Below are 19,162 nucleotides of genomic sequence, written 5' to 3' on the forward strand. Positions count from 1 at the left end.
TTTTGGTTTCAAGAAAAGGAACTCACTCATCAATGAGCAAGTAAAATGGGAAATAATTATAAGGAAGGGGAATCTTCCACCCCAAATACTAGAAAGGGGCCAGACTTTCTGGGGCTTAGAAAATCCCAGGTCCTTTCTCCTTCCCACTTCCTTCCCTCTACATCCACTGAGAATCTGCTTTCTTCTGGACACATTGGCCTTTCTGTTCCCATTCAATTGCATGGACCCCATTATAACTGCCCCCAAATGGTGGTCTTGACCCCTAGTCAGACTTACAGTCTGCTCCTCACACCTGACCCAGTTTCTGTGTCTCAAGTACTAAAACTTGAAGAGAGGATCCCATTGTTCCAGCTTGGATCAGGGACCTTTCCCTTACCTAGTCAGGCCGAAAATGTGACATGATAGATTCTTAGAGGAAAAAAAAAATGGTAGTCAACCCTGGATAACTCTAGTGTACTGGCATTATTGTTCAGCTCTGTTCACTGATTCAGTATACTGGTTGTCTTTTGCTGTATAACAGAGTACTCCAAAACCTAGCACCTTAAATAATAAGTGTTTATTATATTATATACCCAGTTCTGTGAGTCCAGAATCCAGGGACAGCTTACCTGGGTGTTTCTGCCTCAGAGTCTCTCATGAGGTCGTCGTCACTATTCTGTGAGGCTGTCACCATTTGAAAGGCGGGCTGGGGGCTGACCTGCTTCCGTGACAGGAAGGAAGCCTCCTTGCCTCACTGGCTGCTGGCTGGTGACCTCAGTTCCTTGGCATGTGGGTGTCTCCATAGGCTAGGTATCCTTAGGACGTGGCAGCTGGCTTCCCCAAGAGCGACTGTTCCAGAAGGAGCACCTAAGATGGAAGCCGCAGCCTTTTATAACCTAATCTCAGAAGTGATGATCACTAGCGCCCTGTTCTGTTGGTCACACAGACCAACCCTGGTACAATGTGGGCGGGGGATACACAGAGGTGGGGATACCAGGAAATGAGGCTCTTTGGGAATCACCTTGAAGACCCGTTACCATATTCAGCAGACAGTGATTTCGTGCCTACATGTGCGCCAGGTGCTAGAAACGGAGAGCTTGTCACACAGAGTTTCGTCCCTGAGGAGCTCAGTGTCTGGTGGGGGACACCTTATAAGAACACCATCATGTGTCCCCTGAGCCGCCACACTTAGCCTCATGAGATTCACATCTTTTCACAGCAGTCTCTTATTTAACTGTCCTCAAGTAGATCCCTTGTTTGCCCAGATGGAGTTTTGGTTTGCTTTTTTTAAGTCACAGCCACAGTAAGAAATACATTTTATGTCACAAACCAGTACATACATAGACACATTTATATTGGAAACAAATTTCACAGAAGAGTTTACACCCTCACTGCCTGCAATATATTCAAATATTTCCTATTCTAGGCAATTTCATTTTTTGCAAAAGTTGGTCACAATCTCATGGATTTCATAGCCTGTCGCGTTGTGACCTGCCGAGTGGAAAGCAGTAGTCTAAAGAAGTCCAAACTCTCTGCCACTCACAACAAAGCCCCTCACCATCTACCTGTCTGCAGCTCCCCCCCTCATTCATAGTTAACAATGACACCCTGCATAAGGCTTCTCTACCTGGAGCTCTCTCCTCTCCTTCCCCACATGGTTTGGAGAACTCTTATTCATCCTTTAAAACCCAGCTTTAAGGTGAGACTCCTCTTCTTGCTCCATCCTCTGGCCCCCAGAGCATTTCCTGGACACTTGGTCCCTCCTCCACTCCCAGCCTGTCCTAGGGCCAGCTACTCCAAGCCCACCCTGTGTTTTCACTGAATCTCTCTCAGTACATTTAGGACATTGAGCAAATTAGCATCACACAAATGACGGTGCTGCAAATGAGCGGTGTGCAGAGTTGGGGGTGTTGCAGGCAGGTTTCCTGTCGATGGAGCCACGTGCTGCAGAAAAAGGATCCCTCCCCCACAGCCGGCCGTGTCCCCGCTCATCCATCACAGGTATAATTTGCACCGGAACTGGCTGCCTGGGTTCATTACTGCGGTTCATTTTAGCTGATCTGGTTTCTTTTTCTTTCTCCTTACTTTTTTCTTGTGCTTGTGTCGATGGGGACAGCCTAGTGAGAGAGGGAGCTTTAGGCAGCAAGATAGAAAGGCCTCTATATCTGCACCCGCCCTGCAGGAGGGGGGTTTCCTTTCTGAAGTGGTACGGAAGGAGGGTTTTGAGGTTTTTGAATATTTGCTTCTGAGTATCTTAAGTAAGAGATTTGTTTGCCCACATTTGTACTATCTTGGCAAGCTAGCAACCCGACAAAATATTTTCTGGTTGGTTTTGCCTGTGCCGTGGTTTTTATTTTTGAGGGGAAGAAAAATTTACACCTTGGTTAAATTGTTCTGAAATACAACGGCTGTTGTTTTAAATTGCTGTTAACTTCAAGGGTTGAAGCTAATATGATTTCCAGGCTCATGGGAGTTGCTGATAGACTATGCTGTGAACCATAACCAGAAATGAAAAAAAAAAAATTAGACACGCGCAAAAGCAATTAAATTATTCCTTCTCCAATATTCTCATTTCTGCATTTATCAACGGCTGGGTAACTACCCAAGGATATGCTGACTTCCTTGTGGTGTGTGCCCGATTGGGGGGAGGGAAGTGGGGTGGGAGACAGACTATAAACAGATCATTACTGTGGAGTGTGATAAATAGTCTATAATAGAGTACCTATCACATGCATAGAGAGGGGAGTTATTTATTCACGTTCAGCAGTATTTTTCAAACGAAGGTTGCCTCCCTTAGTGGATCGTGAAATCCATTATAAGGTGGCAAACAGCATTTTTAAAAATGGGATAATAGAATGAAATAGATCAAGTTGCATCCTCCACAGGAAGTTTAGATACTGTTTTCGGAAGCCTTTGTTTCAGTTAGGCATCTACTGCATTGCAATGTGAAATCTGTTTCTTGAGATTGAGTCTCAGGCAGAGATGTTTGAAAGCCACTGAGGGGTGGAGGGAAGGCTTCCCAGAGGAGGTGGCATTTGAACTGGGCCTTGGAGAATGGTGGGCTTGCCCCAAAAGAAGGACATTCCAGGCAGAGGGGAAAGGATATGGCCAAATGGGGGAGGAGTTTGTTCTTGTCCAGGGGTGGGTGTTCTCCATGACTGGACTGCAGGGTGCGGGGACAGGAGTAGCTGCAGGTGCCCCTGGGGAGGCAGGTGGAGCCAATGAACCACTTGTAAGTACAAGTATCAGGGCCTCAGTTCATCCCAGAAACTCCATTTTTCTGCGGATGAGTTTGGCCTTGGGAATCTGTGTTTCTGATAAGCTTCCCTGGGCAGTGAGGTGCTAGTAGAGGTGTGACACCAACAACTCTGGGTTTTTGAAAGGTGATTTGGGGTCATAATTTAGATAGAAGAGTGATTGGAGGGAAGGGAAATCGAGAGACCAAGCAAGAGATAAGGGCCTGAATTTAGGTGAGGCAGTTAGTGGAGCAAAGGGACTAGGTTGGAGGGAGATTTTGGAAGTGAGTTGCCTGGGTTAAGGGAGAAAAGAGAATAAGAAGTCACAGATGATTCTAAAATATGTAGAGAGTACATGTGCTTTGCTCTGATTGCCAATCTGTGAACAACCTCCTGGTTGTTAGACCTGACTCAGGTTAATCTAACTCTACAAGGGACTGACCAGTATACCTAGACTGCTAGTTGACTGGTTTGATTTACAGTGAGGGAGGTGCCTTAACCTTTTTGGGTACAAAGGTACTTATATCTTTGCTCAGCAGTATCAGAGCACCTGGGGAATGGCACCAGTAATTAGAAGATTTAGGGAAGAAGAATGGTATGGTCTAGGAGGTATTTCATGGAGGCTTTGAAATTGCCTGACTGACCAACTTTACCCTGCTCACATTAGAATGTGATCAGAATACTCGTGGAGGTGATACAGTGTCTCTGCCCCTCAGTTTTTTCTTCCATGTTGAAGATGTATCTTGGTGTGTGCTTTATACTTACTTATTTCTTTGTATTCGACTTGTATGTACAAGTCATCTTTTAGGGGTAGTTTCTTCTTCATATGTCTTCCCTCTTGGTTTCATTTTCAGAAAGGACACTGACATTTATTTACTGAGCAAGCCCCTTTGCATGGGTAGCTTATCTTCACGGTTGGCTTTCTCTCCAAATTCTGAGCTTGTGAGACCTCTCTGCTGCTGTTTCCATGACCCATGATCCTGCTGGGCATGGTGGAGTGGAAGGGACACTCTGCGGAGGACATGTTCAGAATCCCGGCTCCACAGGGGCCTGGGAGCTGGTGACGCTTCCCGTGTGTGTGACGCCTCCTCCAAACCTAATGACTGTCCTCCCCTCACATATTCAGTGGGGAAACGGGCTGGATGTGTAAGACAGCAAGGCCAGTGGGAGGGACTGTGCCTCTGTTTTCTTAAACAGTTCTCTGTTCCTCATCCTTTACTAGAAGCTTGTAGGAGTTCAGATTTTTTTTTAAGTCTGTCAAGAAAAATAACCAGCTTGAAATATGTCAGGACTAGAATAGCCTTAGTCTCTACAAAGATGATTTAAAATGTTTATACTCATGTATCAAATAAAATAATACTGTAGGCAAGGTACTGAAAACATTTGTAATCACTCCAGTAATTTGCTTATTTACCACTGCTTTGAAAACAATTCCACGTTACTTCTAATAATAGTATTAGCAACCACAACAGTAACGGCAACTAATATTGAGTATTTATTGTATACCAGGCACTAAAGCTGGTTTTACATCCCTAATATCACTGAACTCTTCCCCTACTGACCCAAGATACAGACACTGTCACCTTCATTTTACATGTAAGTAAACTGAGGTGAGAGAAGTTAAAAAAATAGGCCACGGTCACATGGCTAAAATGCAGCAATGATAAAGCTCTTTGATGAGAGAAGAAGTGAAAGAGAGTGAGGAAGAACTTATAAACCATTAGGCAATACTGCCTGGGATCAACTGGGCAATGGTTTTATGTGATTCAGGGAGACTGACTCTATTATTAGCTTAATATGTAGCTGTCTACATAGAAATATGATGATTTCTTGCATTCTTATATATCTGGTGGATTGGGTTGTTTTTCTTTTATTCCACAAGTACTGGTTGCAAGTTTAGTATACACAAAGTCCTCTGCTAGGCCCTTAGAAAATAAAAAGCCTTTGAGGAGCTCCTTATCCTGGACAGAACAGAAGAGAGATACGTTTGGTGGAATCATGTGAGATTGCCATTGGAAATTTACACGGGAAGGTTTCACACGACTTAACCTGACACATAACTAAAACGAGGTGATGGAATATTAGCTGAACATACTGACCTCTCATTATGTTTCAGGCGCCACGCTAAACATTTTACATGCACTAGTTCCTGAATCCTTAAAATAAGTCTCAGACGTGAGTACTATAATTATCCCTGTTTTAGAGATGAGGAAGTTGAAGCTCTGAAGGGTGAAGTGACTTGCCCAGAGCCACACACCTGGTGTGTGACAGAGATGGAATTTGAGCCCCGGGCACTCTCAGTGCACAGCCAGTGCACTTAAGCCTCAGATTATAAGCACCTCAAGAGGTTCAAATAAAAGTACCAAGCTTATTTATGCACATTGAGGACTTATAAGTTTTTTATATCACAAACATTCATTGGGTATATCTCAGAGTTCTGTGATCTGGACACATCTGGTCATGCATATCACCACTTAATCTCCAGTATTTGCATTCTCCCCGCTCTGAGAACGGCTAACCAACTGAGGGGAACACGTGGAGGAAGGATGCAAAAAACAGCAACATTTTCACTTTTACTTGTTATGTTGGTATTGAACCTGTTTATTTAGAGGTACAAGCCCATGCTAGAACATTTCAATTTTATCTTTTTTTTCCACCTGTGTCCAGTTGCCCTTCTTACTAGGTCACATATACAGACAAGCATCATAGGAGGGAGCTTGTACATAACTGTAGACGATTAAAGTTTTTTGCATATGATCAAGCCATTTAAAGAACTTTCCTTTTTAAAAGTTTTCTAATCTTATATTCAGATACCAAAATCCTGTCTATATAAACCATCACTTAAAATTTTATGTACAAAGGCATATCCCTTATTTTAAATCCTGTCTATATAAACCATCACTTAAAATTTTATGTACAAAGGCATATCCCTTATTTTAAATGTTACTTTTTTTATTTGCATGTGGGAAATTTTAAGAAGTTGTTTTTGTTTTATTATTGCTGCTGCTGCTGCTGCTAAGTTGCTCCAGTCGTGTCCGACTCTGTGCAACCCCAGAGACGGCAGCCCACCAGGCTCCCCCATCCCCGGGATTCTCCAGGCAAGAACACTGGAGTGGGTTGCCATTTCCTTCTCCAATGCTTGAAAGTGAAAAGTGAGAGTGAAGTCACTCAGTCATGTCTGACTCTTAGCGACCCCATGGACGGCAGCCTACCAGGTTCCTCCATCCATGGGATTTTCCAGGCAAGAGTTTTATTATTAAATGATACCAATTTGGTGTTATACCTGGTGAGTCTGAGATTCTCCCCACTGCTGTCCCAGTATTTTGTGACCCACCTCTACCCTCCCAAATATTCTAAATTATCCTTGACAACTGGCAAAGTAAATCTTCCCCAGTGAGAAAGGATGGCCCCTTCTGCCTATGAGCCCCTCTGCCAATGAGAGAGGATGGTCCCCCTAACTACCACTGAACTTGGTTTTTATTGAAATAGCACAGACTGCTTGTTCCCAGGATCCTTTTGGGGACTTGAAGAGAGGGTGTGTTGAGGAGTCAACCAGGCCTGGGTTCCCCCCAGCTCTTCTTAGACTGATGACCTAAGGCAAATGATGAGAAACATTGGGAGACTCATCAGTGAAAATCTGGATAATTAAACAGTATTCTGTGGGTTTGTGTGAAGGTTCAGGCAATAATACATACTATAAGAATAAAGTATCTAGAATAATGCCTGGCAGGATTTAGTAGGCCCTTAATAAATGTCAGCTCTGGTATTTGGGCATTTGTGAGAAAGCCCGCAGTGCCCTATCCTCTTCTGGAGCTCACCTCTTTGTTAAGTGATTTTAAAGTCAGATTTGTATTTTTTTGGGAGTTTTGGCTTAGTAGGGAGATCAGCTTTCTGAAATCCATTAACATTTCATTGGAGCTGTGAAGCAACAGCTGTAAAACTTGCTTGGTGGGCCCTAATTGCAATGAATAATCCATGGACTCCTTTGAAATGTAATTCTTCAAAATGTGTATAATAATTAAACTCTAGCCAATCCAAAGGCACTTTAAAACAGGTTTTAAAATTTCCCAAGCCAATTAGAAAACTGGTTGGTCCAACTGTCAAGTGTAGAGAAATAATGCTAATTTATGCAAAGCCTTCAGTTCCAGGAAGACCTTGGCTGAATGTGAACACAACACGTATCTTCTGAGAAAACACCTCCATGATACTATGTGATACTAAATCACTGACTGTATTTGTTAAGGCGGGTCTAAATACAAAGCACACATTGTGAGTGACAGAGTGGCAGTTACTTGAACAAGATATGGTTTGTTTTTTGAAGAGATCTATCTTGAATATGACAACATTGTGTACCAACCTTGACATATTTATTTTGTACAATAAAACAGCATAGTTACAGTATCCTTATAAAAGCAAATGTGGTATGCTGCCATTTTGTTTTTTTTAATGCTCAGGGGATTTGTATTAGAAACTAACCAATTTCACTTAAATAATTTAAATCTAAGGATAATTTTAGAACTCAGTATCTGGGGGATATGGGTTTGAGCTTTCTATCAGCAGAACCCCATTGCTATATGTATTATAAACTAAAATAATTTTAAAGTATTTCTGGTGCCTACATATGTATTTTTAAAACTCTGAATCACATATTTGTACAATCCATCTTTTACTTTGATATTTATTTAAAATAAAAGACAACAAACCCCCAACTTTATTTTTGTGGGCATTTACAGGAAAAGTAAATGTAATTAAACCACACAGACACCTACTCCCAATCCACACTGTCATAATTAACATTTCTTTAAGTGCTCTGGATGCTGGATGGTTTATGGAGATGTCTCAATTTGAGATTAAATATGGGTGGTAATTATACTTGGACTAAAGAGTGTTAAAAGGCTAGGTAGCTTTCTCTTTTTTTAACCTATTCTATTTCAATGGATATTTGGGTAGCTCTCTTTAAGACTGGGGATCACATCGTGAAAATTCCACAAATGTGACGATACAGATATCTGCATAAAGAGTAAGCACTGGGAACTGGATGTTTTAAGAGTGACTTACTTCCCTCCTCACCTTCCTCTTGGCTGCTAAAGTGTTGTGTGTGTTTTTTTTTTTTAATGTTGACATACAGGTTTACAGATAAGGTTTCACTACACTTCGGAATGGAAAGAGGGTGTTGCAAAGGAAAGCTTAGTAGAATTAAAAGTTGGAATGAATTACCAAATAAGTTAAAAGTGATGTTTTCGCTTTTGTTTTTTTAAAGCATAAGCAAAAAAGGATTTATTGGGACATATTCTAATTAGAGTTTAAACAAATATTGTGTTTTTTGTTTTGTTTTTAAACTACCCCCACTTCCTGGCGCTCCCCCCGCCCCCCCCCAACTAAAACTAGCGTGTGTGTGTGTGCGTGTGTGTGTGTGTGTGTGCAGGGCGCCTGCTGAGAATAGCACGCATCTCGTAGATCTTTAAAAAAAAAAAAAAAAAAAACCCTGTTTCTTGAATAAACCACTACGTTTCTTGAGGTTAAAAAGAATCCCAAAGGAAGCAGGAATTATCAGCTTTGGAGTTTGATTTTTCTAAAAAAAAAAAAAAAAAATTTTTTTTTTTTTAATTAAAAAAATCCTAATCTCCGCATTTTTTGCTAGGCGAGAACCGAAGTTTGGAGGTAGACGAACAGGCGAGCGGTTTGCCCGGGCGCAGAGCATGAAGGCCGGGCGGGCGCGGGGAGCGGGCGCCCGCCGCCCGGCGCGGGGGTGAGCGAGAGAGAGAGCGGAGCGCGTGTGGCCGGCGCCGCTCGGCCGGGAGCTCCCGCGCCCGCGCCCCGCGCCCCGCGCCCGCCGCCGCCGCCGCCGCCCCTGGTGCGATGGCGCAGAAACCCCGTTGACAAGGCACTGCTTTTTCATGACGGTGAGTTTCCCTTTGAGTGTATTATAATTTTGTGATAAAAATTTCAAGGAGAAAAAAAAAACACACACAACCTCCTTCCTCTGCCTCTTTCCTTCGGGGAGGGGAAAAGCGAGGGCGGGGGGGCTGGAGATCTATCTCCAGACAGACAGAAAAGAAAGAGGAGCAAATTAAACACCGAGTTGCCAAAACCAGGATATTAGGTTTCAGCCCAGAGAGCTATTGGCTAAGGCTGTGTTTTTTTTTTTTGGGGGGGGGGTGGGTTTGTGGGTGGGTGATGGTGGTGGTGGGTGGATGTTTAATGGACACGGAGAAAAGGGGAATCGAGTGTTTATGCCTTTCCCAGCGATGCCCGGGCCCCGGGAAGACCAAGTTCAGTGTCGCGGGCGGGGGCGCGGGCGGGCAGGGGGCGGCGGGGCCGGGCTGGGGGCTCCTCTGCGGGGTGGGGGCCCTGGCGCCTTTTTTTTTTTTTTTTCCTTTTCGCGGATGCAAATTTCTGGAGCGGGGAGAGGGAGAAGCCTGGGAAGGGGGGTGGCGTGGCGGTTGGTGGTGGGGAGGAGAGGGGAGGGAAGCCTTTTAATGACTCATTGATTGAGCCGGTTTAAAATTAGTTGTGTGCGCGAGTGCGAGTGTGTTTTCCGCCCCCCCGGAGCCGCCGGGAGCCGGGAAGGAGGGAGCGGGGCTCGGCGAGGGGAGGACGGGCGCGGCGGGGCCGCGAGCAGGGGGCAGGGAGGGCCAGGAGTGACGGCGGGCGAGGAAGAAAAATAAGCTTTTCCAATCTCCTCCCCTCGGTTCCCCCCTCCTCGTTTCTTTTCTCTCTCCGAAGCTCTTGGGTGTGAATCGCATTTTCTTTCTTCTCGGCAAAATGGACCCCGCGTCTCAAGAGGGGGAGGGAGCGGGTGGGAGGGAGGCGGCGGGGACGGGGTTTATTTTTCATCCTGGCTTCCTCCTTCCCGGCGCTTGTGCCGCCGGCCGCGGCGGGGAGAGCGCGGGGCCGGCCGGCCGCTCCGGCCTGGTTCCCGGCGCGCGCGCCGGGGCCGGCCGGCCTGGCCCTTTCCCGGTCGCCTCGCCGCCCGGGCCCGAAGCACCGCCGACGACCCGCGGCCAGGCCCGGACGAGCCCTCGCGCCGCGCGGAGGACCGGCGGCTCAGCCGGGCTCTTCTGCGGGCCCCGCGCGGCCGGTCCGAAGAGACGAGAGGCTCGGTGGCACTCTTTTGGCTGAGAGTGCGCGGGCCCAACGCGGTTCGCGCCCCCCGACCGGCCAGGACGCAGGCTCTTGCGGGGGTTGTGCGGGGCGGGGTTGGGGGGGCGGTTGGAAGGCGCTAAGATGGCGCTGGGCCTGGCCCTTCGCCAGTGCTGGTGGCGCAGTTGCTCTGCGGGCGCCATCTTCCCCGGCGGCACGGGCAGCGCCCTTCTTGGACGGTTCGCCCGCCCGAGCGCCGGGAGGTCCGGGACGTGGGGGCCACTCTCCGCGGGCAGAAGTCTGTGGAGTAGCCTGGTCCTTCCCGGTGCCCCCAGACCCAAAAGAGTAGGCCGCCGGCTCCGAGCGGGAAGGGGTTGGGGACCGCGGCGTCTTGTTCCTTTTACCACTTGCCTTTGAGGGAAAAGAGTCGGGCCTTGCAGCCGAGGGGTCTCTTCCTAAACCCGCATCCCACCTACAACCCCGGTCAAGATTGGAGATGAAGGCTTCCCCGTGTCTTCCTAGGGCTCGAACCTGGAAGACTTTGCTTTCCCTGGCCTGGCTGGGGGCAGATCATGGAGGCTTTCCCTTCGCTCTCTTGCACTTCATTTTGAGAGGAGAGTCAAACCCAGTTGCAGAATTGCAGAAAAATAGTCGAGGATAGTGTCTGCCTTCCAGTATCGTGGTTCTGTATGGGTCCCCTACTAGTTTTCTTGGTTGTGTTTTCACAACCCTGAACAACCTTTTCTCTGGTTGTCACATTTGTGGGAAGGTAATGGGTTCCAGTGATCTGAAACTTCTTTTTGGCTTTCATATTCCCTATTATAAATGGTAGTAAATTACAATAGTTTCTTAGACCTCTGATCTGAAAAATTAAACTCACTTTGAAACACCCCGGAGACTTTTTCCTTTCAAAAAAAAGGGGGGGGGGGCTGTTATGGTTCATCTCTTTCTAATCACTATAAGACTTCTCAGTTCCCCCACTTTTTATTTAAAATGTTTCCTAGAAGCATTCATAAAAATACTCAGCTATCTTGTAGTAGCAGTATAACAATGGGTGTGTGGGTTTTAACTTTGTTACTGAAAAGTTTATTGGGAGGAGTCTGTAAAGCTCTGATCTTTCTAGGCGTCTAGATGGAAAGTAAATAGTTAATTTCTAGTGGATAAAAGTAACTTAGTGGCACCATTAGGTATGTCCTTGACTGTGGTGGATGTCTTTAGGCCTTTTAAGATTGTTGTATGCCAGGAACAGTGCTTGGTGTTTTTTAATTCCTATTTATCATATCAGCCCTGCAGTATTGGTTTTTATTCTCTACTTGCCAGGGAAGGAACTTAAAATGTTTGCCAAGATAGTTGAATTGTTCAAAGTCTCAAAGTTTTAAGTGATAGAACTGACAGTGGGTCCCAGAAGCCCTGTTCTTGGCTCTGTATCTAATTTCCAAATCTGAGCAGTAGAATCAACTGGTGAGATGTTTTTAAAATACGGATTTGTAATATCCATTATTTGTTAGGGACAGTTGGGGTTTTTCAAAAGGTCTGATGTATTGGACAGTCTCAGTTTTAAGTTTCTGACTTTGAATTTCTTGATGCTTGTAACTCCCTCCAAGAATTTTGAAATTCTTGCTCATCTAGGATCGCCTGGACTCTGTTATTCCAGGCTCTCCAGGTGACTTCATTGTGACCCAGAGACGTATTCAGAACATCCCTGTATTAAACTATGCACTGTGCTGCTGGCTATCTTTTGAATTGGAGCACGTGCTGCAGTTCATGGGGTCGCAAAGAGTCGGACACGACTGAGCGACTGAACTGAACTGATGAGACTTGAGGTTCATATCATTTTGAGTTTCAGCACAATTTTATTGCTTGCGTTATTTTTATTTTTCTCCTGCCATTTATCAAAATGTTGAAACGATTTTCTTACAGAAATCTTAGGTACCCCAAGACTTTTAAATCTTAGTACATTTTAAAATATATATATAGTTTCATTCTACTGAGAAGTTATATAACATACTGGCTTCAGGTCTAGCCAGGCCATCTAGTTTAGTCAAGACAGCTCTGGAACAAAAATAGAATTGAATCTAGGAAATACAGAAGTTAGAAGTGGGGTAGAAGATATACTGAAATCAAAACCTAGAGATAAATCCTTGAAAGAACGAGTTCTTTTCTGAATTTTAAATTGAGAAGATATTTCTTGCATTTTGGGAAGTAGGATGGGGAACTTATTCTAAACATGAGACTTAGTAGGAATGGAATATACATTAAAGACACAGAAGGTCAGGAAGAAACATCCAGAGCAGATAATGAATAGCCAGCCAGACCAAAATGAGAGAACCAAGTCAGTGAGGAAATCATTAACTTCTCTGGAGCAAAGATCACATATTTGAGTTATTTTGTGCTTTTCTTTCTTCTGAAATCACTGTTGTTTAGTGATTGCTAGGGGAAATGGTTGAGACCTTTGATGCAGGTGTCAGAGTTACATTTTTGCCTATATCCATGTTCCTCTGTGCTATATTTTGAAAAGCTTTGTAAGGGGCCGCCACAGATACCTGTGTGCAGTCCGTTGTCTAGTCTAGTGAGTGGGTGGAGTTCTAGTATTTGACTGTCCCATGTGGTTTTTCTCTGCTTGTTTTTCATGGCGTAAATGCCACAGCAATTATTTTCTTTGACTAAAATCCAGTAAAGCTTGAAAGGGGGGGGCGTGGCACGTGGATCTAAAAATCAGCCTGTTCAGAGGGAAAGAGAAGCGTCTTTATTTTAAAGTAGCCTTCAGTAGAATTCAAGACAGACAAGATCTCTGCCCTCATGAAATTTGTAGTATAGTGTGAAAAACAGGAAATAAGGAAACACAAATAATCAAGGAAATTAAAGATTAAGAAAAAACTTAAAAGAAGTTAAGCTTGTGGATCAAAAGAGTGTGTTATGGGGAAAAGAGTGTATTGTTTTGGCTAGTAAGAGTCAAGGAGTGTCCCTGTGAAAAGGTGACATTTGAGCTGAGACTTAACACATGAACTTGTGTTAGCCTTGTGAAAAGCTGGGGAGACATTCCTGGCCTGGGAACAAGTACAAAGCCCTGAAAGGTCTGGAAGGGCAGGGATGTTAGAACAGAAAGAAGCAGGAGGAGAATGCAGTGAAATGGGGTTAGAGAAGGTGTGCAGGGCCTCTTAAGACATACAGGGGCTTGGCGATTTTATTTTATGAAAAGGAGAAGCTATTATAGGGCTTTAATTAGGGGAGTGATATGTTTTTGTTTTTAAACATCACTGCCTGCTCTGTGGAACAAGAGAGGAAGCAGAGAGGGCAGTTGGGGAACTACTGCAATGGTCAGCTCAAGTTTGATAGTATCTTAGGCGAGTGCAATGGAGATGGAGCAGAGTAGATGATGGGTTTCAGAGATATTTTGGAGGTTGAATCAGGAGTATTTGCTTCATGGGTTGTCTGGAGGAACAGGAGAAGGAATCAAAGGATTCCTTCAGATTCCTGGCTTACGGCTTGGTGGCTGGTGGTGCCAGTTGCTTGTAGAGAAGACTGGGGCGCGGGGGGCGGGTAACTAGAGTTCTCTGTGGAACCCGTTGGATGTCTCACAAGTGTTTGAAAAACCTAAGTGGAAAGTCAAGCAGGCGGTGAGTGTTCAAGTTGAGCTGAGGGTAGTGGACATAAATTTTGAGTGTCACCAGCATAGAGATGGTATGTCATGGAACTGGTTGAGATCATCTGTGAGCATAGAAGACTTACAATCAAGCCTGAAACTCTCCCGTGAGTGAAGGGGGCGCAAAGGAGACCAAGAAGGCTCTGCATTAAAGCAGGAGAGTGATTTTATCTGTTTCAAGAAAAGGGAGTGGTCTGCTGTGCCAAATACTACTGAGAAGGTAAACCCTGAGGAGAGAAAAATTCCACTTGAATTTGGCGGTCTGGACAAGTAGTGGTAGTGGCACGTGGAATGGAGGCCCAATTGGAATGCACTGAGAGAATGAGAGTGAAAGAGGAGGGTGAAAAAGGTGGCTTCAAACTCAGCATTCAGAAAACTAAGATCATGGCGTCGGGTCCCATCACTTAGTGGCAAATGGATGGGGAAACAATGGAAACAGTGACAGACTATTTTGGGGGGCTCCAAAATCACTGCAGATGGTGGCTGCAGCCATGAAATTAAAAGACGCTTGTTCCTTGGAAGAAAAGTTGTGACCAATCTAGACAGCATATTAAAAAGCAGAGACATTACTTTGCCAACAGAGGTCCGTCTAGTCAGAACTTGGTTTCTTCAGTAGTCATGTATGGATATGAGAGTTGGACTTTATAAAAGCTGAGCGCTGAAGAATTGATGCTTTTGAACTGTGGTGTTTGAGAAGACTCTTGAGAGTCCCTTGGACAGCAAAGAGATCCAACCAGTCCATCCTAAAGGAAATCAGTCCTGAATATTCATTGGAAGGACTGATGCCGAAGCTGAAACTCCAATACTTTAGCCACCTGATGTGAGGAACTGACTGGTTTGAAGAGACCCTGATGCTGGGAAAGATTGAAGGCGGGAGGAGAAGGGAACGACAGAGGATGAGATGGTTGGATGGCATCACGGACTCAATGGACATGAGTTTGAGTAAGCTCCAGAAGCTGGTGATGGACAGGGAGACTTGGTGTGCTGCAGTCCATGGGATTGCAAAGAGTCAGACACGACTGAGCAACTTAACTGAACTGAGAATGGGAGTGAAGCCAGTGTGACCTGCTTGTTGGGAAAATTTTGCCATAAAGCAAGGACAGAAATGGCACAGCAGTGGTTGGGGAGAGAGAGAGGTGGGGTCAAGGAAGCACATTTTTTAAACTGATGGGAAATAGAAGAGCATTTTCAATAAGCTAGTGAGACTGTCTAATAGGGAGAGACTAATGCAGAAGAGAGGTAAGACTACCAACGGAGCAGAATTCTTTCTTTCTCTTTCTCTCTCCTTTGCTTTGCTTTCAGGATCTTAGTTTCCCAACTAGGAATTGGGCCAACTAGGATCTGGGCCAAGGTAGTGAAAGCACCATGACCTAACCACTGGATCACCAGGGAATTCCTGCCAAAGGAACAAAATTCTTCAGTAGGAGAAGAGTCAGAATACAAGAGGGTTTGCCTTTGGTGGGAGCAAGATGACTTGCAGTGTAGCAGGAGAGAAGGCAGAGAGGCTTAGGAATTGGAGGTAGAATACGGGGCTTTTTGTTCTCATGGTTTCGGTTTTCTCAGTGGAGTCTGAGGCAGGGCCAGCACCTTAAAGGAGGAAGGGGTGTGGATGGTGTGAGATAAGGAGGACACCTTGCTTTGGACAGCAGGGCGGTGAACTCATTGGGATACTCGATAGGGTGGCTGGGCATTGCTGAATGCCTGGGTGCGCGTTGGAGGGTGGGGGTCTGCATGAAGGTGGAACCAATCAGTCCAGTTAGTTGTGTGATTTTCTGCCACCAACTAACCACCACCGTTTATTACAAGCGAAGTAAAAGCAGCCAGGTGATCAGTTCAACCAAGATTGGCATTTTTGCCCCCCAGATGTGATAGGAAGAGAGACGCCAGGGACTCGAGGGTGGTTGCAAGGGGGTAACAGTGATGAACCAGGATAATAAGGGTGGGGGCCGAGAACTTAACCTTGAGAATAACTTTTGGTTAATAAAAAGGGACGTAATGGTAGAGAATTTCAGCTGGGGATAGTGAAAAAGATAGTGACAATAGTTTTATTGGGTTGGCCCAAAAGTTCGTTTGGTTTTAAGTAAAAAAAAGACACGTTTTTCATTTTCACTGAGAACTTTATTGAAGAACATATTCAGAATGTTCTTTTTGGCCAACACAACACAATAGTGAGTATGTACTTAAAGCCAATGAAGTGTACGCTTAAGTGGTAAGTCTTGCGTGTTTTACCACAATTAAATGAATTCAAGAGTTCCCTGGTGGTCCAGTGGATAGGACTCTGTGCTGTCAATGCTGAGGACCCAGGTTCTATGGAAGAAAGACTTAGAAATCATATCTCAAATTATTGAGAGTGAAGAGATGGTAACCCCTCTTATCATGGGCCCAAACTTGAGTAGGCGAAGCAGTCACCTGTAAACACGGAGCTTCTGGAGGAGAACCGAGAAATCTTACGTTTCCCTGTTCACTGACTTTTTCTAAGCCTGTAGCAGGGCATTTAAAACACGCTGGGCACTCAGTAAACATTTGCTGGCTGACTACTTAGACAACCAGGTAGAACAGAATGATGGAACTAAATAAAAATTGTTTTTGAGATAGAAATCAGTAGGGACTTGTAGTACATTCTGATGGCTGTGGGTGAGAGAAAAGTTGGGTTAAAGGGAGAGGGAGAGAACTAAGGGAAGGTCATTTTTTAAAAAATTCAGATAATACCAAGTGGAACTTTGTAGCACTGTCCTTAACCTCATTTTTTCTATTCTTTCCTCACACTGCTGTTACTCACTTTTTCATAAGGTTCCTCTGTTCCCCAAATTGCCTACAGAAAAAGTAACAGTAAAATAAAAGGAGAGGAGAGCAGGGTAGATGATAGGATTCAGAATAGAGGTCTTTCCTGAGAAGATCGCAAGGCCATTTGTCAGGGGCAGAGGCAAAAGGTTTTGAGTTTGAGGGGAAGAAATGTGTGAGATGTCGGGGAGGATGGAGGAAAGGAGTGGGACTTGGTGGCAGTGAGGCAACGTGAATTAAACAGTATACCAGATCCACCTGCATGGCATGGTTCTCTCATGATCAATAGTGTTCTAGAGTAAAAGTGAAAAATACAGTGGGTGAGGGGGCTGGCAGACGGTGGGGGTGGTTAAATGAATGTGCAGTGGGAATGTAGACAGAGAAGAAAGGCGGTGTTGCCTTTAAAGGATAGCCCTAAAAGGGAAACTTTGTAAGTGGTCCCTCGCCGAATGGAAGTGGGCCCAGAAGGCCGCTCTGCTGAGGCGGTTGTACGCGCATGAGGTAGCTCAGGAGCGCTCAGAACTGGCAGTGTGACTGGGATGGGAATGTGGAAGATAGAGGTCTTGGGGAGAGGCAGCTAGGGGCTTGATCTTTTCTCCCCCTTACCTCATATGTGCTTCCATTCAGGAAGAGACCTGAAACCTCACTGTACCAGATGTTTAACCCAGGTTCCCCTTCCCTGTACTCCCAATCAACTTTGATTTATGTAGTTGTGATTTAATTATGCATTTCTTTTTAATAAAGTTGGAAAATTGAACATTTTCTGTTTTTGTGGGTTTTTTGGCTTATCTTGCAAACACACTGAACATTCATTTTACCTGAAATAAAAATCCTGAATGTGAGGGAATGAGATATGAAAAGTATTGCCTTTCTATGCGTGCTCAGTCGCTTCAGTCGTGTTCAACTCTGTGACCTGATGGACTGTAGCCCGCCAGGCTCCTCTGCCCATGGGATTCTCCAGGCAAGAATATTGGAGTAGATTGCCATACCCTTCTCCAGGGAATCTTCCCAACCCAGGGATCAAACCCTCTTCTCTTGACATCTCTTGCATTGGCAGGCATGTTCTTTACCACTAGCACCACCTGGGAAACCCACATGAGGGCTTTCTAGGAAAGGCTTAGGCTTATTTCAGTTTTCTACTGAAATCCATGGTGCTTCCTAGTATCATTAGAAATTAAACATGGAGTCCCAACCTGTGATTGAAACATGTTCATAAGAAAGAAAATGGGGGAAAGGAGAAAGAATGTTGTTAAACCTTAATATTATTTCAGGCCCTGATGTGTGTTAAGGATTATAAAATTCTAAAGAACTCCCTGTAGATAGGTTTGTCTCCATGTTATAGATAATGAAACTGAGGTTTAGAAATGATAAATCGCTTACCTGAGGTTACATTACTAAGGGGCAGAGCTGGGGTTTGAATATATATTGCATGTCCATACCTCATACAGTTTGCCATTGGTATTAAAACCATGTCTAAATTTTGTCTACAAATGACTGTCTACAAGTTAAAATATTTTGAGGCCCTAAAATTAAACTTGGATGACCTTCGTTTCAGTAGGAGAAATGGTAAAAGGTAGTGTTTTGTTGATAATTAAAAATGGTGACCAAAAAACCCAGAGTCTTGTTGTCAGTGGTCAGATTTTAGGTCAGAGCCATTATTCTGCTCCTTCTGCAGATAATTCAGTTTCAATTTGCATAGCATGGTGAACCAAACATAGGGCCCATTTTAGCTCTATACTTGGGAGCAATCAGAGATTATGAGTCATATCTTTCACTAAACAAAAATCCTAACTGGAAGTGAGAACACTCAGAACCTTAATTAAACATGATATGGTGCCGCTCAAGTTGTTCCCTTGCTTGGAATGCTGTCAGTGTAATCATAGTACAGATTTGGGGGAAAGGATTTAAAACGGACAAAATATGATTCACTCTATAAGGAGACGTTCTTTTAAAGAGGCCTTGCTGTAGGTTGAATATAAGACCAGTAAGATAATGCGTCAGAAGGATTTTTTCCTTTTCTTTTTGACTCTGGGAGAAAGCTGAGCCCTGAGGGACAACAATAGTAAAAGATGATGAAACACTCGTACTGTGGATGTTTTAGTTTGCCCCACTGACTTGTGGCTCTTGAGCATTAAGTGGCTCCCTCTATAGTCTGAGGTGGTACCTGGGTTCTTGGAATGCTAGAACTAACCTGAATTTTCCCTCTCCCTCCTTGAGAACCAGCCCTCTCACTACTTACTAGTGGTAAGCTTAATTTGGGGAGATGAAGAATTTCAAAATCTTGTGGTAAGTGTAATATGGGAGAGACTTTAAAAATTGTGTTATGTAGACTAAATATTTCAAACATAACTAAGGAATATTAAGACTGCTATTATATGTATTAAAATCACCTACATTGCTTGCAGTGTATTTCAGATTTTTATTGTATTTTTTTAAAGAT

At 44.4% G+C, this 19,162-nt stretch overlaps 1 protein-coding gene across 1 annotated transcript in view; it reads left to right on the forward strand.

Annotated features, from left to right (window-relative positions):
- The window catches only part of BICRAL (BICRA like chromatin remodeling complex associated protein), a 106,425-nt gene that overhangs the window by 20,061 nt on the left and 67,202 nt on the right, over positions 1 to 19,162 (forward strand). The window contains exon 2 of the mRNA XM_070778004.1: positions 8,857 to 9,118. The gene's annotated coding sequence lies outside the window, so the exon portion shown is untranslated. The remainder of the gene's footprint in view (positions 1 to 8,856; positions 9,119 to 19,162) is intronic.

Source organism: Bos indicus, chromosome 23, assembly GCF_029378745.1.
Source record: "Bos indicus isolate NIAB-ARS_2022 breed Sahiwal x Tharparkar chromosome 23, NIAB-ARS_B.indTharparkar_mat_pri_1.0, whole genome shotgun sequence".
NCBI lineage: Eukaryota > Metazoa > Chordata > Mammalia > Artiodactyla > Bovidae > Bos > Bos indicus.